General features: G+C 49.1%; 1 protein-coding gene across 2 annotated transcripts in view; it reads left to right on the plus strand.

The window, feature by feature from the left end:
- Nucleotides 1-216: 216 nt before the first annotated feature.
- LOC114502747 (cytochrome P450 4F22) overlaps nt 217-14,574 on the plus strand; it is a 38,693-nt gene continuing 24,335 nt past the window's right edge. Inside the window, exon 1 of one of the 2 annotated variants that reach the window (XM_036032479.1) lies at nt 217-232. The gene's annotated coding sequence lies outside the window, so the exon portion shown is untranslated. Of the gene's footprint in view, nt 233-8,340; nt 8,574-14,574 lie in introns of those variants that run through there. The other variant, XM_028519909.2, reaches the window with a different exon arrangement.

Below are 14,574 nucleotides of genomic sequence, written 5' to 3' on the forward strand. Positions count from 1 at the left end.
GGGAGAATGAGAGGCAACCACACATTGATGTTTCTCTCCCTCTCTTTCTTGCTCCCTTCACTTCTGTCTAAAAATAAATAAATAAAAAATTAATAAAAATAAAAATTATAAAAATAAATTTTAAAAATTAAAAAATCTAAACATTTATTGATGAGAGAAAGAGAGAAACATTAATGATCGCCTTGGTTGCCTCTCATACACTCCCTGACCGGGAATGGAACCTGCAACCTAGGTATTTACCCTGACTGGGAATCAAACAACCAAACTTTTGGTGTGTGGGATGATGCTCCAACCACCTGAGCCACACCCGCCAGGGCTCTATCCAGTTCTTCCTTTTCTCTTGTTCTCCATTGAACAGTAGCGACCTAATGTGACCCACGCTGAAAACCTTGCAGTCACCTGTGAATTTTCTTCTCTCTGTGAGTAGATAAAGAGATAGGTAAGTAAATAAATAAACGGAGCCACTTCAAAATGGAGCCAGAGCTGCCATTCCAGAGGAACTGCCTTGTACGTCTTTTACCTCAGACACTGGAATGTTGAAACGGCAAAATAACCTTTGGGCTGGGCCTACAGCAACGTTGTGCCCCAAAGAAATGTTTGCAAACACAATAAGAAAGCAGATATGATGACTACTGGCCTGATGACTACCGAACTTAAAGTTAAAAACATTGTTTAGAATTAACACCACTATATTAATGTTATCTGCACCAGTAGAATTGCCTTCCTCCCACTGATGTAATTGTGCTTTCCTTTCTCGTAAACATCCCTGTATTTGTTTTCTAATCAGAACATTATTTGGGCTTCTGCCTGAATTAATGATTCCTGAATAGCTATTCTTATTGATCTCAAATAAATGTTTGTTGCCTTTCACGTTGAAAGACCTTTTTATTTTTAGATTAACATCTCACAACCACATCCAGTCTGTCAGAAGATCCCATCAGCTCCACTTTTAAAGTAAATCCCAAATTCCACCATCCTTCAGAATTCTCAGCACCTCTGTTGCTGCTGCTGTTCAGGTCCAAGGCTGCAGCCACCACCTGCTGCTCTTGTGCCCCCTTCAGTTGGTTCACAATATTGCAGCCAGAGGGAGTTTGCTAAAGCCTAAATCTGGCTCCATCCTCTTAAGCTCAGACCATCTGTGGCTTCTGCCTGTCACAGAGGCCTGTGTCCAAAAGATGGAGGTTGGACTGCTGAGGGTAGAAGACCATTTGGACTTCAGCCATCTTTGATGTCCAAAAGCATAGGTCCTCCTCATGGTCCTTCTTGCCCTATATGATCGGTGCTGTCACCTCCCCACCCTCGTCTCCTTCCGCTTGCTTACTCTGCTTACTCTGCTCCAGCCTCCCTGGTCTCTGTGCTCCGTGCCTGGAATGCTCTTCCTCCAGAGATCCCCCCTCCCTTTTGGTCTCTGCTCAAATATCACCTTCTCAGAGAGACCGTCCTCATTTCCTTATCTTGCTGGACTTTCCTCCGTAGTATGTATCTCATAGAATACCCCCTTTTGATATGTGTTTTCTAGTTGTGCTTTATGTAATTTCCAGAGAGCAGGAATGTGACCCCTTTTTTCAGTGTAAACCACACCAGGTACTCTCTATGAACTTGATGTTTGTTGAAGGAATGTGTGCTCTCCACCTGCTCAGGCTGGGAAAAAACAGGGTATGTGAAAGACCCTGCCTGTCCGCATGGAGCTCATAGCCTCATCCAGGTACAGTCGCTAAACAAATCATCCCAAGAGCAATTTTGCTGAGACTGAGACTGAGGATGCACAGGAGATATAGCTGCATCGAGTATGGGCTGCACTCAGCCAGCTGAGAGAGGGGCAAGCCCTCAGAGAAAACGGCTCTTGAGCTGAGACATTCAGGATAAGTAAGAGTTAGCTGGGCAGGTGAGAGGAAAAATAATTTTAAGCAGAGGGAACAGCATACGCAAAGGTGACAGAGATGGTCTTGATGGGTTTGGAAAAAATGGCCCCAAGTGGCTGGTCTGTGAGCCTTGAGCGAGAGTGAGTGGTGAGTAATGAATTGGAAGGGGTGGTTTGTTCCCCCATTCACCCCACACCTCTGAACTGCTCTGGTCTTTGCTTCAAATTTCTGATATCTTCTGTCTTGTCTCCAGCCCTTCTGCTCCATATTTTATGTCCTGGGAGGATGACTTGCATGGACCATTCAACAGGTTCCTTTGCCTTGTGGCTTCTGGTTGGGTACAGTCAAAGGGGAGCCACAGCAGCATAGGAGGGAGGGAGGACAGTGAGGTCAGGATGTCTGTACCTCATCTCCTTTGTTTTATGGTTATGCAGGTTGGCCGTATCCCTGGACTGAAGGTTCACAGCCCCTGCCAGGCAATCTTCCCCACATAGCCCTATCTGGTTCAGGTTCCAATAACTATTAATACTATGGCCTCTTGGGCCCAGGCCTGAGCCCCCAGGGGTGTGATGGGCCTGGCTGTTCCTAGCCCCTAGGATGCTGCACTATCCCTTTGAAAATAGTGCTTTTATCAAACTCTGTTCAAGTTACCCCATTTGAGTGCTCTGTTTCCTGCCGGAACTCCCTCTTTTTATTTTTTATTGAAGTGAAATTCACATCATATGAATTTAACCATTTTAAAGTGTACAACTCAGTGGCATTTAGTACATTCACAATGTTGGGTGACCATCACTTCTGTCTAGTTCCAATTTTTCTCATCACCTCAAAAGGAGACCTCATACCCCTTTTCCCTGAGTTTGGACTTCACTCCTCATCCCCCTAGTGAGTCTCCGGCAACCACCAATCTGCTTTCTGTCTCTGTGGTTTTGCCTGGAATAACACGCTATGTGTTTTTTTGCCTGGCTTCCTCACTCAGCATGTTTCTGAGGCTGATCCATGTTGTTGTGTGTGGGTGCTTCATCTCTTTTTGTTTATTTATTTATTTATGTATAGAGAATGGGAAAGGGAGGGAGAAAGAGAGGGAGAGAAACATCAGTGTGGTTGCCTCCTATGCTCCTCCTGCTGGGGACTTGGCCCACAACTCAGGCATGTGCCCTGACTGAGAACTGAACCAGTGACCCCTTGATTCACAGTCTGGCACTCAGTCCACTGAACCACACCAGCTGAGGCTGCTTCATTCCTTTTCATAGTTGAGTAATATTCCATCATGTGGATGGACAACATTTGTTCATTCTTTCACCCACTGATGGACACTTAACTGTTTCTACATTCTGGTGATTGTGAATAGTGCTGCTATGAGCACACATGTGCATGTATCTGTCTGAGTCTCTGTTTTCAATTCTTTTGGCTATATACTAGGAGTGGAATTGCTGGGTCACACGGTAAGTGAATGTTTCTGTTTTTGAGGAACAGCCAAACTGTTTTCCATAGCAGCTGCACCATTTTATGTTCCCATGAACAGTGTATGATGAGATCTCTATATCTATCTATCTATCTATCTATCTATCTCTGCCTTTATCTCTACCTCTAAAAGTCTGCTGTGTGCTTCTGGGGCCCCAGCAAAAGCCCTTCCCTCCATGCTCCACTTTTCCCACTTCTAGATGTCTTTCTGGTACCGTCTTCTTAATCCAGCCACCACCTCCGCTTCTTACCCTCCCACTCTGACTTTAGTTCATTGGGATCTTGGCTGCCACCAGGGTGAGGACTCTGGTGACCTGCTAATCCCATGATCCTGTCCCTTTCTGGGGCTTCAGCTCCTTGACCTCTGGGCAGAGGTGCTGATACCTACTGCCACTCTTCTTCCTTAATCTTCCAGACGTGGCTGTCTCCACCTCCAGGGCCAGGCCCATGCCTGTCCTTTCCCTAATGCAGCTGCTGGCTCCCCACCCTCTTCAATGTCCTCCTCCCTCCCCGAGTGACCTCACTGACCCACTCTAGGGCCACTGTCTACCCGATCAGGTGAGTCAGAGACACTGGGCCCTGCTGCCTCCTGGGTGTCTCCCTGGATGGCCCACAGGCCTTTTAGAAGCGAGGTAACCTTGAGTGTCCTAACCTCGGCATTGTTGACATTTGGGGCCAGATCATTCTCTGGGGTGGAGACGTCTTACACACTGTAGGGTGTAGAGCAGCATCCCTGGCCTCTATCGACTAGATGCCAGTAGCACCTCTCCCTCCACAGTGAGACAACCAAATTATCTCCAGTCATTGCCAGATGTCCCCTGGGGGGAGAATTTGCCCTGGGTGAAACCCTCTAAGATAGCTCAAATCAAATGGCAAACTTGAAGTGTTGAAGTTTGTCCAGACTAAGCAGTGTGCCAAGCAGGAGGCCAAACACCCTGTAACCAACGCCTCACCTTATGATCCTCTCCTTTACTTTGTCTGTATGGGATGGAGGTTCACAGTGGTCATGGCACTTGACTAAGGTCACACGGCCAGGAAGCCTACTTTCAGTGACTGCTTATCTCCATGCCCTTTGACTTGGTTCTCCTTCCATCTTTGAGGGCAAAGAAACTAGGATGGCACCCTCTTCTCTCCTCCTCTGCTCTCTGGAACCTCACATCCAGCCAGTCACTAATAAGGACATGCCCCACATCCCTAAAAAAATTCACACCTTTAAAAAATTCAGTTAGCACTAATGTGTTTTAGTGCCTGCCATGATGAAGTAACTGCTTGAGCTAAAGCCGACCTCACTGATGTGTTTTAAAACAAATCAATCAAAAGGGGGATCCTCCCATGCTCAAGCACCATCTGTGGCTCCCCATTGCCAACCATATCAACCCTCAGCCACTGGGATTGGCCTTCAAGGCCCTTCACATTCACCCCTGCACCCCTCCAGCCTCCTTGACTCACACCACTAAGCCAGGAAAAGCCATCTGCCCAGCCACACCCTTGGGTTTCTCTGTGCCTGAGCCCCACCCCCTCTCCTACACCTGTTGAAATCCAACCTCTCCCTGAAGTACCAGCTCAGATGTCACATCCTTCACGTAGCCTTCCTTGGCCTCCCTTCTGCCTCCTCCAGCAGCAAAGCTTCAATTATTTGTGTCACCTCTTCTTCACCTGGAAACACCACCCCCTCCCTCCCTGGCCAAGGGCCAGCACCAAGTGAGAGAACATTATTGAAATGAAGAGTCCAAGTTTATCACCTGCTAGGCCAAGGGGGCATCTTACACTTGTTTTTAAAGTCTCTCTTCTAAGTTGTGAGCCCTTTGCTTTTCGTTTGCTGGAATTTGGGAAAGATTGGTGCTTTAATATTTCCAAAACTCAAATTTAGAGGTCTTGAGCTTCTTCTTCCATCTTTGTTAGTGCAGACATACAGTGTCTGATTCTGAAATTCCAACCATTCACAGCCCTCTGTTGCCATGTTTGCCCGATCTCTGGATTATGTTTCTATTACTTAGTAGTTTTCTTTCAGTAGTCTTCCTTTTAAACCTTATTTATTTAAAAAATTTATATCACTGTCATACCACTGAGAATGTGTTCTTTACTTATCAAACCAAATTTCATTTACCATACACATATAAAATAGAGAATAAAATAGAAAATGTTCCTCTGTGTGCTATCTAAAATTACCAGGCTTAACGGCTCAGGATACTTGTATCAGACTTTGGGAACCAGCCACAGTATTTTCTGTGAGGTTCAGACATGTGAATATTCATTCATTCAACATTTATTCTCCTCCTTCAGCTTCGCTGAGGTACAACTGACAAGTAAAAATTACATACTTAAGGTGTAAACTAGGATTCGATATTCATTCTCATTACTTGGGTTCCAACAAGGAAGAGACATAACACTCAGCCTTGAACAGCAGCATCCCCTCTGCCTCACTGCCTGAGACCCCCCCCTTCACCAATGGAAATTTCCGATAGAGATGCTTCTCTGTTTTCTGTTTTCCTCTCTTATGTCTCTGATCCATGAAGACAGGGATTTGGTTTTTCTTCACTCTCTGCTATATTCTCATGCTTGGAGCAGAGTGGTCACTGGTGCAGACTTATTATGAGCCAAACATTTGCCCAGCCCCAAATCAGCTGGCTCTGGGGTCCTACCTCCATGGAGACCCTAATCGCAGGGGGAGAGAGAGCCAGGCTAACACAGGACTTGCCTGACTGAAGGTTGCACTTGGGTGGGTTGGAAAGCCACTGCTTTCTCTGAACTGCAGTGGGCAGAGCATGGGGTTAGCAGTCAGGATTTGCTGGTGAGGGAGAAGCCTGAAAACTCCATTGGTTGTTAGGAATAGCAGTCAGCACCTACCTAGAACCTACTGTGTGCTAAAATACAGAGGTGCTTCTTACACCTTGAAGTGGGGTTTCTCAGCCTCAGCACTGTTGACACCTGGGGCAGGATTACAGTCTGCTGTGAGAGGCTGTCCTATGCACTGGAGGGTGTTTAGCAGAATCCCTGGTCTCTGTCCACAAGGTGCCCATAGCATCCCCACCCCCAGGTGTGAGGACCTAACTTGTCTCCAGACATTGCCCAGTGTCCCCTGGGTGGGGTGGGGGACAATTGACTTAAGTGAGAAACACTGTAGTAAAGTGTTACAACAACCTCCTGAGGTTCACAGTGAGTACATAATGGAGTTATTTGAATCCTCTGCGTCCAGAGTCTGTGCTCTAACCACTGTATGACATGGCTTTGCATTTGTACTTGGCCCCCAGGTTCTGAGCTCTGAGGGCTCAGCTCTGGACCTGGTTCACTTCTTGGCCCATCCACTAAGCCACAGGTGGCAAACATAAGGCCCTCAGGCCGAATCCAGCCCTCCACCTTGCTTCATCCAGCCTGGCGCCTTGTTTCTACCCAGAGGTAGCGCTGAGCTCCTTGCTCCTAGTTAAGGAGTAGTTACATTTATACAGTCCTAAAATTGCATTTGGCCCTTTGAAGGCAACCTCGAGGGTGACGTGGCCCTGGGTGAAAATGAGTTTGATGCCCCTGCCTAACCAGCCCTGAGGGCAGACACCTGCCAGGCACTAAGTCTATAACTGCATCCAGAATGTATTTTTGATGACTTGTAAGACTTTGGAATAGCCATCCTGGAGAAAAATATCTACACTTCCTTTCTTCAGCTTCTTTATGGTTTCTTTACTGCATTTTTTTTAAAGTATTTAAATTTTTAAAAAATTGATTATAGAGAGATGGAGGGAGGGAGGGAGAGACATTGACTTATTTGTCCACTTATTCAAGTAGTCATTGATTGATTCTTGTAGGTGCCCAGACCCAGGATTGAACCTACAACCTTAGTGCATCTGGATGGTGCTCTACCAACTGAACTACCTGGCCAGGCCTTGTTTACTGTGGTTTTAACTTTTTTTAAAAAGATTTTATTTATTTATTTTTAGAGAGGGAAGGGGGAGAGAGAGAGAGAGAGAGAGAGAGAGAGAGAGAGAGAGAGAGAGAGAGAAACATCAATGTGCGGTTGCTGGGGGTTCTGGCCTGCAACCCAGGAGTGTACCCTGGCTGGGAATCGAACCTGGGACACTTTGGTTCCCAGCCCGTGCTCAGCCCACTGAGCTATGCCAGCCAGGGGGGGTTTTAACTTTTGAACTCATTTTCTCATAGCTTCAGGCTTCTCAGTTTCTGACCTGCCCCTGCCAAAACCCAGGCAGTCATACCTCTCCTTGAGCCTTCAGCCTATGCCTCAGTCTCCCCAGATGGGCCTGTAATAATAGTTGGTGCCTTTGCTCTCTAGTCTCCCATGTCTTCCCCCCATTTGACAGATATTTCCTGAGCATCTGTTTTGCTCAACCCTGAGAAGGTGATGGGGAGCCAGAGGCCAGCTGTGAGTTCTCCCATCTGCCTGCCCACTTGCCCAGGTCAGCCAGCCAGCCACCCACCAACCCAAGAATGGTATGTCTTTAATACATCCGGAGGTGGGGCTGACCTTGTCTAGACACATCTGGAGCAGATGGGCTGGCCAACGACAACAGTAGAATCAAGGGAGGGTCAAGGTGGTTGGCACTGGGTGGGTGGGTTGGGAGGAGCAGAACCAGAATCAGGAGCTGCTTGTTGAGGCCAGAGGTCTTCCTGGAGGGAAGAGCAGAGAGCCCCAGGGGGGTGGGTTGGACACAGGACCCAGATGGGGCATAAAGGCTGGCTCCCAATGCTGGTGGAGTCTGAGGATTCCTGGTGGACCCAGAGGAGGCTCCTGGGAGGCCCTGGTGAGTCAGGGCTGCTGGCTTAGGGACCTCTGCCCAAGCTTGGCAACAGGCCATGAGGTGGGGGCCATGAGGAGTGCTGGTATGAAAGAAGGGTGTTAAGGGAGGATGGCAAGAGGAGGATCTGGGTGCTAATGGGAACTAGGCAGGAGCAGGGTCGCAAGGAGCCTGGGTATTTGCGGTTTCTGGGTGTCCCAGTCTTTGAGTGTCTGCATGTCTCTTTCGCTGTCTCTCTGAGTCTTTCTCTCCATCTCTCCATCTGTCATTCTCTTCAATTCAGTCTCTGCGTCTTTTCCTTCCTGCCACTCTCCTCGTGCCTCCCTGACTCTGTCTCTAGTTCTCTCCGTCTCTGCGGGCAGCGCCTCGGTCCCGCCCAGAGGCTGGGGGCGGGTCTGGCCGCACCGCCGGGCGGGGTTAAAGGGCTGCACCGCGGGACGGCGTGGTCAGAACCGAGGTGGCGCCGCCGGTGGATCCGGATTGAGGGCCTGAGGCCGAGACTCGAGGGGTGAGTACAGCCGGAAACGTGTGTGTGTTGCGGGGGGTCGGGTAACCCGAGCGCGCCCTGCTCTGGAACCCGAGGCATGCGGGACGGGCTCCCGGGCTGACAGGGCAAGTGCGAGTGTATCAGCGCGGGAGCCTCGTGGGTCCCCAGGACAGAACTACGTGTCCAGGACACTCAGGTTAGGGGGATAAGGCTGTACTCCAGATGGTCCCTGCGTTTGAGCGCGAATTTTTCTGTGCGCGCCGAGTCCTAGGTATATCCTTCCTGGGTGTCCCTGGAGGGCAGGGTCCTCAGGAACACCGCCCCCCACCCTGCCCCCACCCCGGCCCCCAATCAGGACATCTCAGACAGATCCAAGCGCTGCCCCGTGACGCCTCCTTAGGGCTGATTGAGGTCAGTGGAATTTCATTGTCCTAAAAGACAGGTACCCTACAGACGTGTTCTGCTCTGTCTGCCTTCAGGTCTCTCTGTCTACCCACGGCAGGCAGGCACAGCACCGCTGACTGCCCCTCTGTGAGAACGGCGGGGGCGGGGGTGGGTGTGGGGGGGGTGCCCTCCTGGGCCCCTACAGTGAGTGTTGAGTGAGGTCCTGCCCTTGATCCCAGCTGATGTTTGTTGGATACTGGTGCCAGGATGCTCTCTGGTGTCCCAGGGGCCAGGCTCTCACCCCTTGGACTGTTCCTGGAGCAGGCGAGGTGGCTGAGGCCCACCAGCTGGCAAATATCAGGCTGGAGGTGGGAGGAAGGCAAGGGGGACAGTGGGTAAGCTGGGATTTGAACAACCCAGCCTTGTGTAACCCCAACATCCTGGGCACTATCCAATGGCCGCGGCCTCTCTGTATAGCCCAGCTTGGGTTTCTAAGTGGTAACATTAGCTCCGGGCTGGTGGCTGGCGGTGACCTGGGTTGGTATCTGCAGAGGGGCTTGGATGACTCAGAAGTCATTCACAAAATGTGACCCTCCCTCTCCTCTCTGGCAAGACTTGGGCCCAATTCTGCAAATCCCAGGTGGCCGGGTAATAGTACTGAGTATGAGGGTGGCACTAACAGCAATAAGAGGTAGCTTTGATCAAGGACTTACTGAGTGCCAAGCACTGAGCTGAGCACATTAAAAATTCTGTGTTGTCATCCCAGTTTCGTGAAGTAGGTAATATGGTTTCTGTCTTACTGAGGAGGAAATTGAGGCTCAGAGAGGTATAGACCCTAGCCTGAGATCACACAGCAGAGCTTTATGGAATCCTCTCCAGGGAGTCCCACTTTTAAGCGTGGCCAGGTGGTGCTCTGGACGGTGCTCAGAGACAATGGCAGCCCTGGAATAATGCAGATTACTACTGGTGGTTTCTAAACTTCTTTTTCTGCCAGGATCTCCTACAATATGCCCAAAGCTGCAGTGAGACTCCCCACTCCCCACTCCAGTTTGTCAACTTGGTCTTGCCTTCTGAACTGCCCCCGAAGTTCTTTCTCAGAACTCCAGAAATTTGGGGTAAGCTCCCTCTCAGCTCAGGCCTTCTGGGGCCTGGCACTTTGGCCGAGTGTAAGTCTTGGTTGGGGCAGTGCTTTGGCATAGAGGGGATCAAGGAGGCTCTGTGAGCCAGGATGGGAGCAGATTGTCTTGACTGCAGGCTTAGAGAGGGAGTGGAGAGCAGAGCTGGGATGTGGGGCAGTGGGACCAGTGTCACATGCTTGGCTGTCAGGTTGGTGAGCCCCAGCACCTGTGGTTCAAAGAGAGACAGATAGGAGGTTTCCAGCAGGTCAGGGTCTCTGTCCCGCATTCCTTCTTAGGAGCCCACACACCTTGTATGACAAGTCCTTATCTGGCTGCTGGGCTAACCTGACAAACCAGAGCTCCATGGGTGTGGGCCATGGAGCCACTGGCACCTCCATCTCCAGATAATTTAGGGCCTTAGCAGGGCTACCTGCTAAGCTACCTCTGCCAGGGCAGGGCTGCTGGATGTCTTGCCTGGTGTCTGGGATGCAACTGGGGGCCGGAACAGAGAGGAGTGGGTGGGCCGGCCTCCAAAGCATCCTGAGTGTCAGTTTTGAGTTCTCTTGCTTCTGTGAAACAGTAAGTAACAGTAGAAATAGGAATAATGGGTAAAATTTTGCAAGCTACCAGCCAAGCCTCATCTTGATGACGTGTCCCAAACAACCTCAACAGGTAGGTCCTGCTCTTAGGAATCCACTTCCCCCGTGGGTGAGGGGAAGCTGAGCGTGGGGACTCGACTTGCTCCAGGCTGTGTTATGGGGGAGGGGCAGAGTCGTGGTGGGAACCCAGGCTTCTCTGAGTCAGAACTGCACATTGTAAAGGGTGATTCCATCCCCAAACAACTTTCATTTCATTTTTTTGTTTATTTAAATTGAAATGTAATATATGTAGAGGAAAGGGCACATTCCAGAACTGGACAGTTCAGGAATTGTCACACATTGAACCCACACATGTCACCAGACCCAGATCAAGCAGAGAGGGGATCTGCCTACACCCTAGAGCATGCTTCTCCCCACCAATTAAAGCATCTTAACTCACTTGTCATTAATTTCAAGTAGTTAATTTTTAAATAGACTTTATTTTTAGAGCAGTTTTAGAGTTACAGAAAAAGAAAAGAAAACAACGTTGGAAGTGTAGAGTTCCAACACACCATTCAACCTACAATTTCCCGTTATTAACTAGTGTCTGGCATTAGTGTGGTGTGTTTATTACAACTGATGAACCAATACAGACACATGATTATTAATTAAGGCCCAGAGTTTACATTAGAGTTCACTCTCTGGGCTGTACAGTCAACTCATTAGTTTTATTTAAAAGACAACAGAAGTGTTTTTGAATGAACAATATGTGCTATTGGTATAGAAAAACAGAAAGCCCCCCAAAATGAAGTGGGAAAGTGAAGTCTCTCTTCCACCCCGTCCCCTGTTCTTCCAGGTCAGTTCCAGAGGCAGCACCGTGGGGACACATCGGTCTTCAAAGCACTTTTTGTAGGTTTTTTTGCCTTAAAAAGATTGAGGCAAAATTCCCCTAATGCAAAATAACTTTTTTTAAAGTGAACAATTCAGTGGCATCTAGAACATTCACAATGTTGTACAACTACCATTTCTATTTTATTCCAAAACATTTCCATCTCTCCAAAGGGAGATCCTGTCCCCCAGCCCCTGGCAACCACTAATCTGCTTCCTCTCTCTATGGGTTTGCCTGTTCTGGACATTTCATATAAATGGAATCATACACTATGAGAGCTTTTGTTTCTGGCTTCCTCCACTCAGCATGTCCTCAAGTTCATCCATGCTGCACCATACATCAGAGCTTCATTCCATTTCATGGCTGAATAATGTTTCATTGTATGGATGGACCACATGATATTTGTCCATTAATGAGTTGAGGGCCATTTGGGTCATTTCCACCTTTTGGTGATTGTGATAGTGCAGTTTTGAATGTTTGTACACAATATTTGTTTGAGTCCCTGTTTTCCATTCTTTTGGGTATACAAAATTATCCAGCCATGTAATATGAAAAATAGAGACATTTATTGAAGAAGATACAAGATGCAAGAGACATTGTACGTAGGACAATGACACCTCAGTTCCCTTCGAAGTAGGCACCTTGGGACCTCACACATTTCTCCTAATCACCATCAGCTGCCCCATCATATTTTCCTTAATCTCATTGACAGTCTGAGATCTCTTCTCTTACTTTTAGTTTTGGGAAAGGCCAGAAGTTACAGTTCACCAAATATAGGCTGTAGGGGGGGTGCTGAGTAACCTTGGTAATTTGACGTTTTGCCAAAAAACTCTGCACAAGATATGATGCATAAGTGGGTACATTGTTGTGATGAAGCTGCCAATAACCAGTTGCCCATAACTGTGACCTTCTGAATCATCCAAATAGTTTCTGTGGAGGACTATTGAAGCTTAAAGCAACATTTGATGCAGATGTGTTGCTCTACTTGCTCAGTTGTTTTGAAAGCAACAGCCACACAGTACACATGCTCACTCAACAGCATCTATAACCCCCACTAACTAGTACAGTGCAGTTGTCATTGTTCACACATGTGCATTCCAGTGCACTCTCCTTTGCTGCCAGGTTACATCTATGTCGTGTAAACAAACCATTCTCGTTACATTAACAATGGCTGGATTTTTCCCGTACAGACCTTGCATACCTAGGAGTAGAATTCCTGGGTCATGTGATAATTTGATATTTAACTTTTTGAAGGGCCACCAAACTGTTTCCCACAGTGGTTGCACCATCTCAAAGCTGTTTGTAGCACTTTCTTTTGGGGGCTGGGCAGGAGTGCTCTCGTTTGGGGGGGCAAGGGCAAACCAGCTGCAGAAAGTAGACAACTCCCTCATTTATTGAGCTCCTCCCTTGAGCATCAGCTGGACCTCTTGCTATTATTCCCATTTTATAGAGGATAAGACTGAGGTTCCCAGGGTGAGAGCCAGTTCGGGACCCATAGCTTGTGCTCTTTCTGCTAGGGGCAGAGCTGGTGTCTGTCCTGCGAAGGGCTGCAGCCCACGCCTGACTTAGGGGGGTGGTGAGGTGGGCACAGGGCTTCAGAACTGCCCTCCCTGGCCCTCCTCATGCACTCACCTCCCCATGTACCCACCCACCTGTGAGGCGGGCTCAGGGCTTCACTCACTCTTTTCTCTGACCTCTCCATGGACCCACCAACCTAGAGCAGGGACCCCTTTTCCAGGGCTGGCACTTTCTCTTGTTCCAATCCTTGAGGAAGACGTTTTCTTTGTTGGGATATCAGCTGGGACTTTCTGGGTAGGGGTGGGGCTCTTGCTGTGACTTCACTCAGAAGTCCCCCAACTCCCTGTGAGGGGTACTGGGAATGATGGCAAAAGACACACATCCAGCATGTGCACAGTAATTCTTTAGAGATCGAGGGCAGGGGGCTGGTTGATGGTGGTGGCAAATGGGCTGTTAAGGCAGAGCTGGGTCTGGAGGAGGAGGAGGAGCTGCCATGGGCTGGGCTGGAGTAAAGGCAGGACAGGTGGAGGAAACAGCATGTGCAAAGGCTCTAAGGTAGGAATGAACTTGGCACATGCAGCAGTGGCTGGAGTTGAGTGAGCAAGAGGGAGAGCAATAGAAGACAGGGCTGGAGGGGTCAGCGGGGGCTAGGCCACACAAGGCATTACGGGGCTTGGAAAGGACTCTGAATGGTGTTCAGAGTGTAGTGGGGAGCCACAGGAGGATTCTGAGCTGGGGAAGGCCATGGTCTGGTTTCATTTTAGGAGGGTCCCTCTGGCTGCTGTGTGGAGAATGGACTGCTGGGCGTGGGGGCAGGATAGAACCAAGAAGACCAGTGGGAGCAGCCTGCAGTGGTGGCCTAACCTGGTCTGGGATGATGGAGATGGAGAGAAGTGAACAGATGTGAAAGATGTTTAGGTCAGACAACAGATTGGACGTAGGGGGAAAGGGGGAGATGAGGTAAATCTGAGGATCTGGGGATGCCCCCAGGGGTATCCAGGAGGTGGCTTGACCTACCAGGGGTTTATTCAGAGCTAGATACCCAGACATGGGAGGCCCTTCTGAGATGAGGTCACAGTGAACACAGGAGGGGGTGAGATCCCCCCAGGAGGTGTATATAGAGAGAAAGGAAGAGACAACACAGGGCCAAGTTCCACAGAACCCCAACATTTACAAATTGAGTGAAGAAGGGCCCAAAACAGATTGAGAAGGGGGGTGGTCCTTGTGGCTGATGTGGAAGATGGGCAGGGACCAGCTTCTGAAGGGCTTTGGATGCCGGGCTGAGGGCAGTGGGGAGTCATGAGGGTATTAGAGCAGGGGAGTGGCAGACCTTCAGAAAGGTGACTGTGGTGACTAAGATGGGATCCAGACTGCAACCAGGATGCCCCAGGTTGGAAGCAGTCTGTGTGGCCCCCCGTTGGCTAACTATATTGACCCCTGCCAAGATGGTAACCCTTCCCCACTCCTGCCCCTGCCACATGCAGGAAAGGTCATGCTGGGGTGGGCCTGGAGATCATCTTTTATAGCCAGCCCAG

This window comes from Phyllostomus discolor, chromosome 8, assembly GCF_004126475.2.
Source record: "Phyllostomus discolor isolate MPI-MPIP mPhyDis1 chromosome 8, mPhyDis1.pri.v3, whole genome shotgun sequence".
In the NCBI taxonomy this organism is placed as follows: Eukaryota; Metazoa; Chordata; class Mammalia; order Chiroptera; family Phyllostomidae; genus Phyllostomus; species Phyllostomus discolor.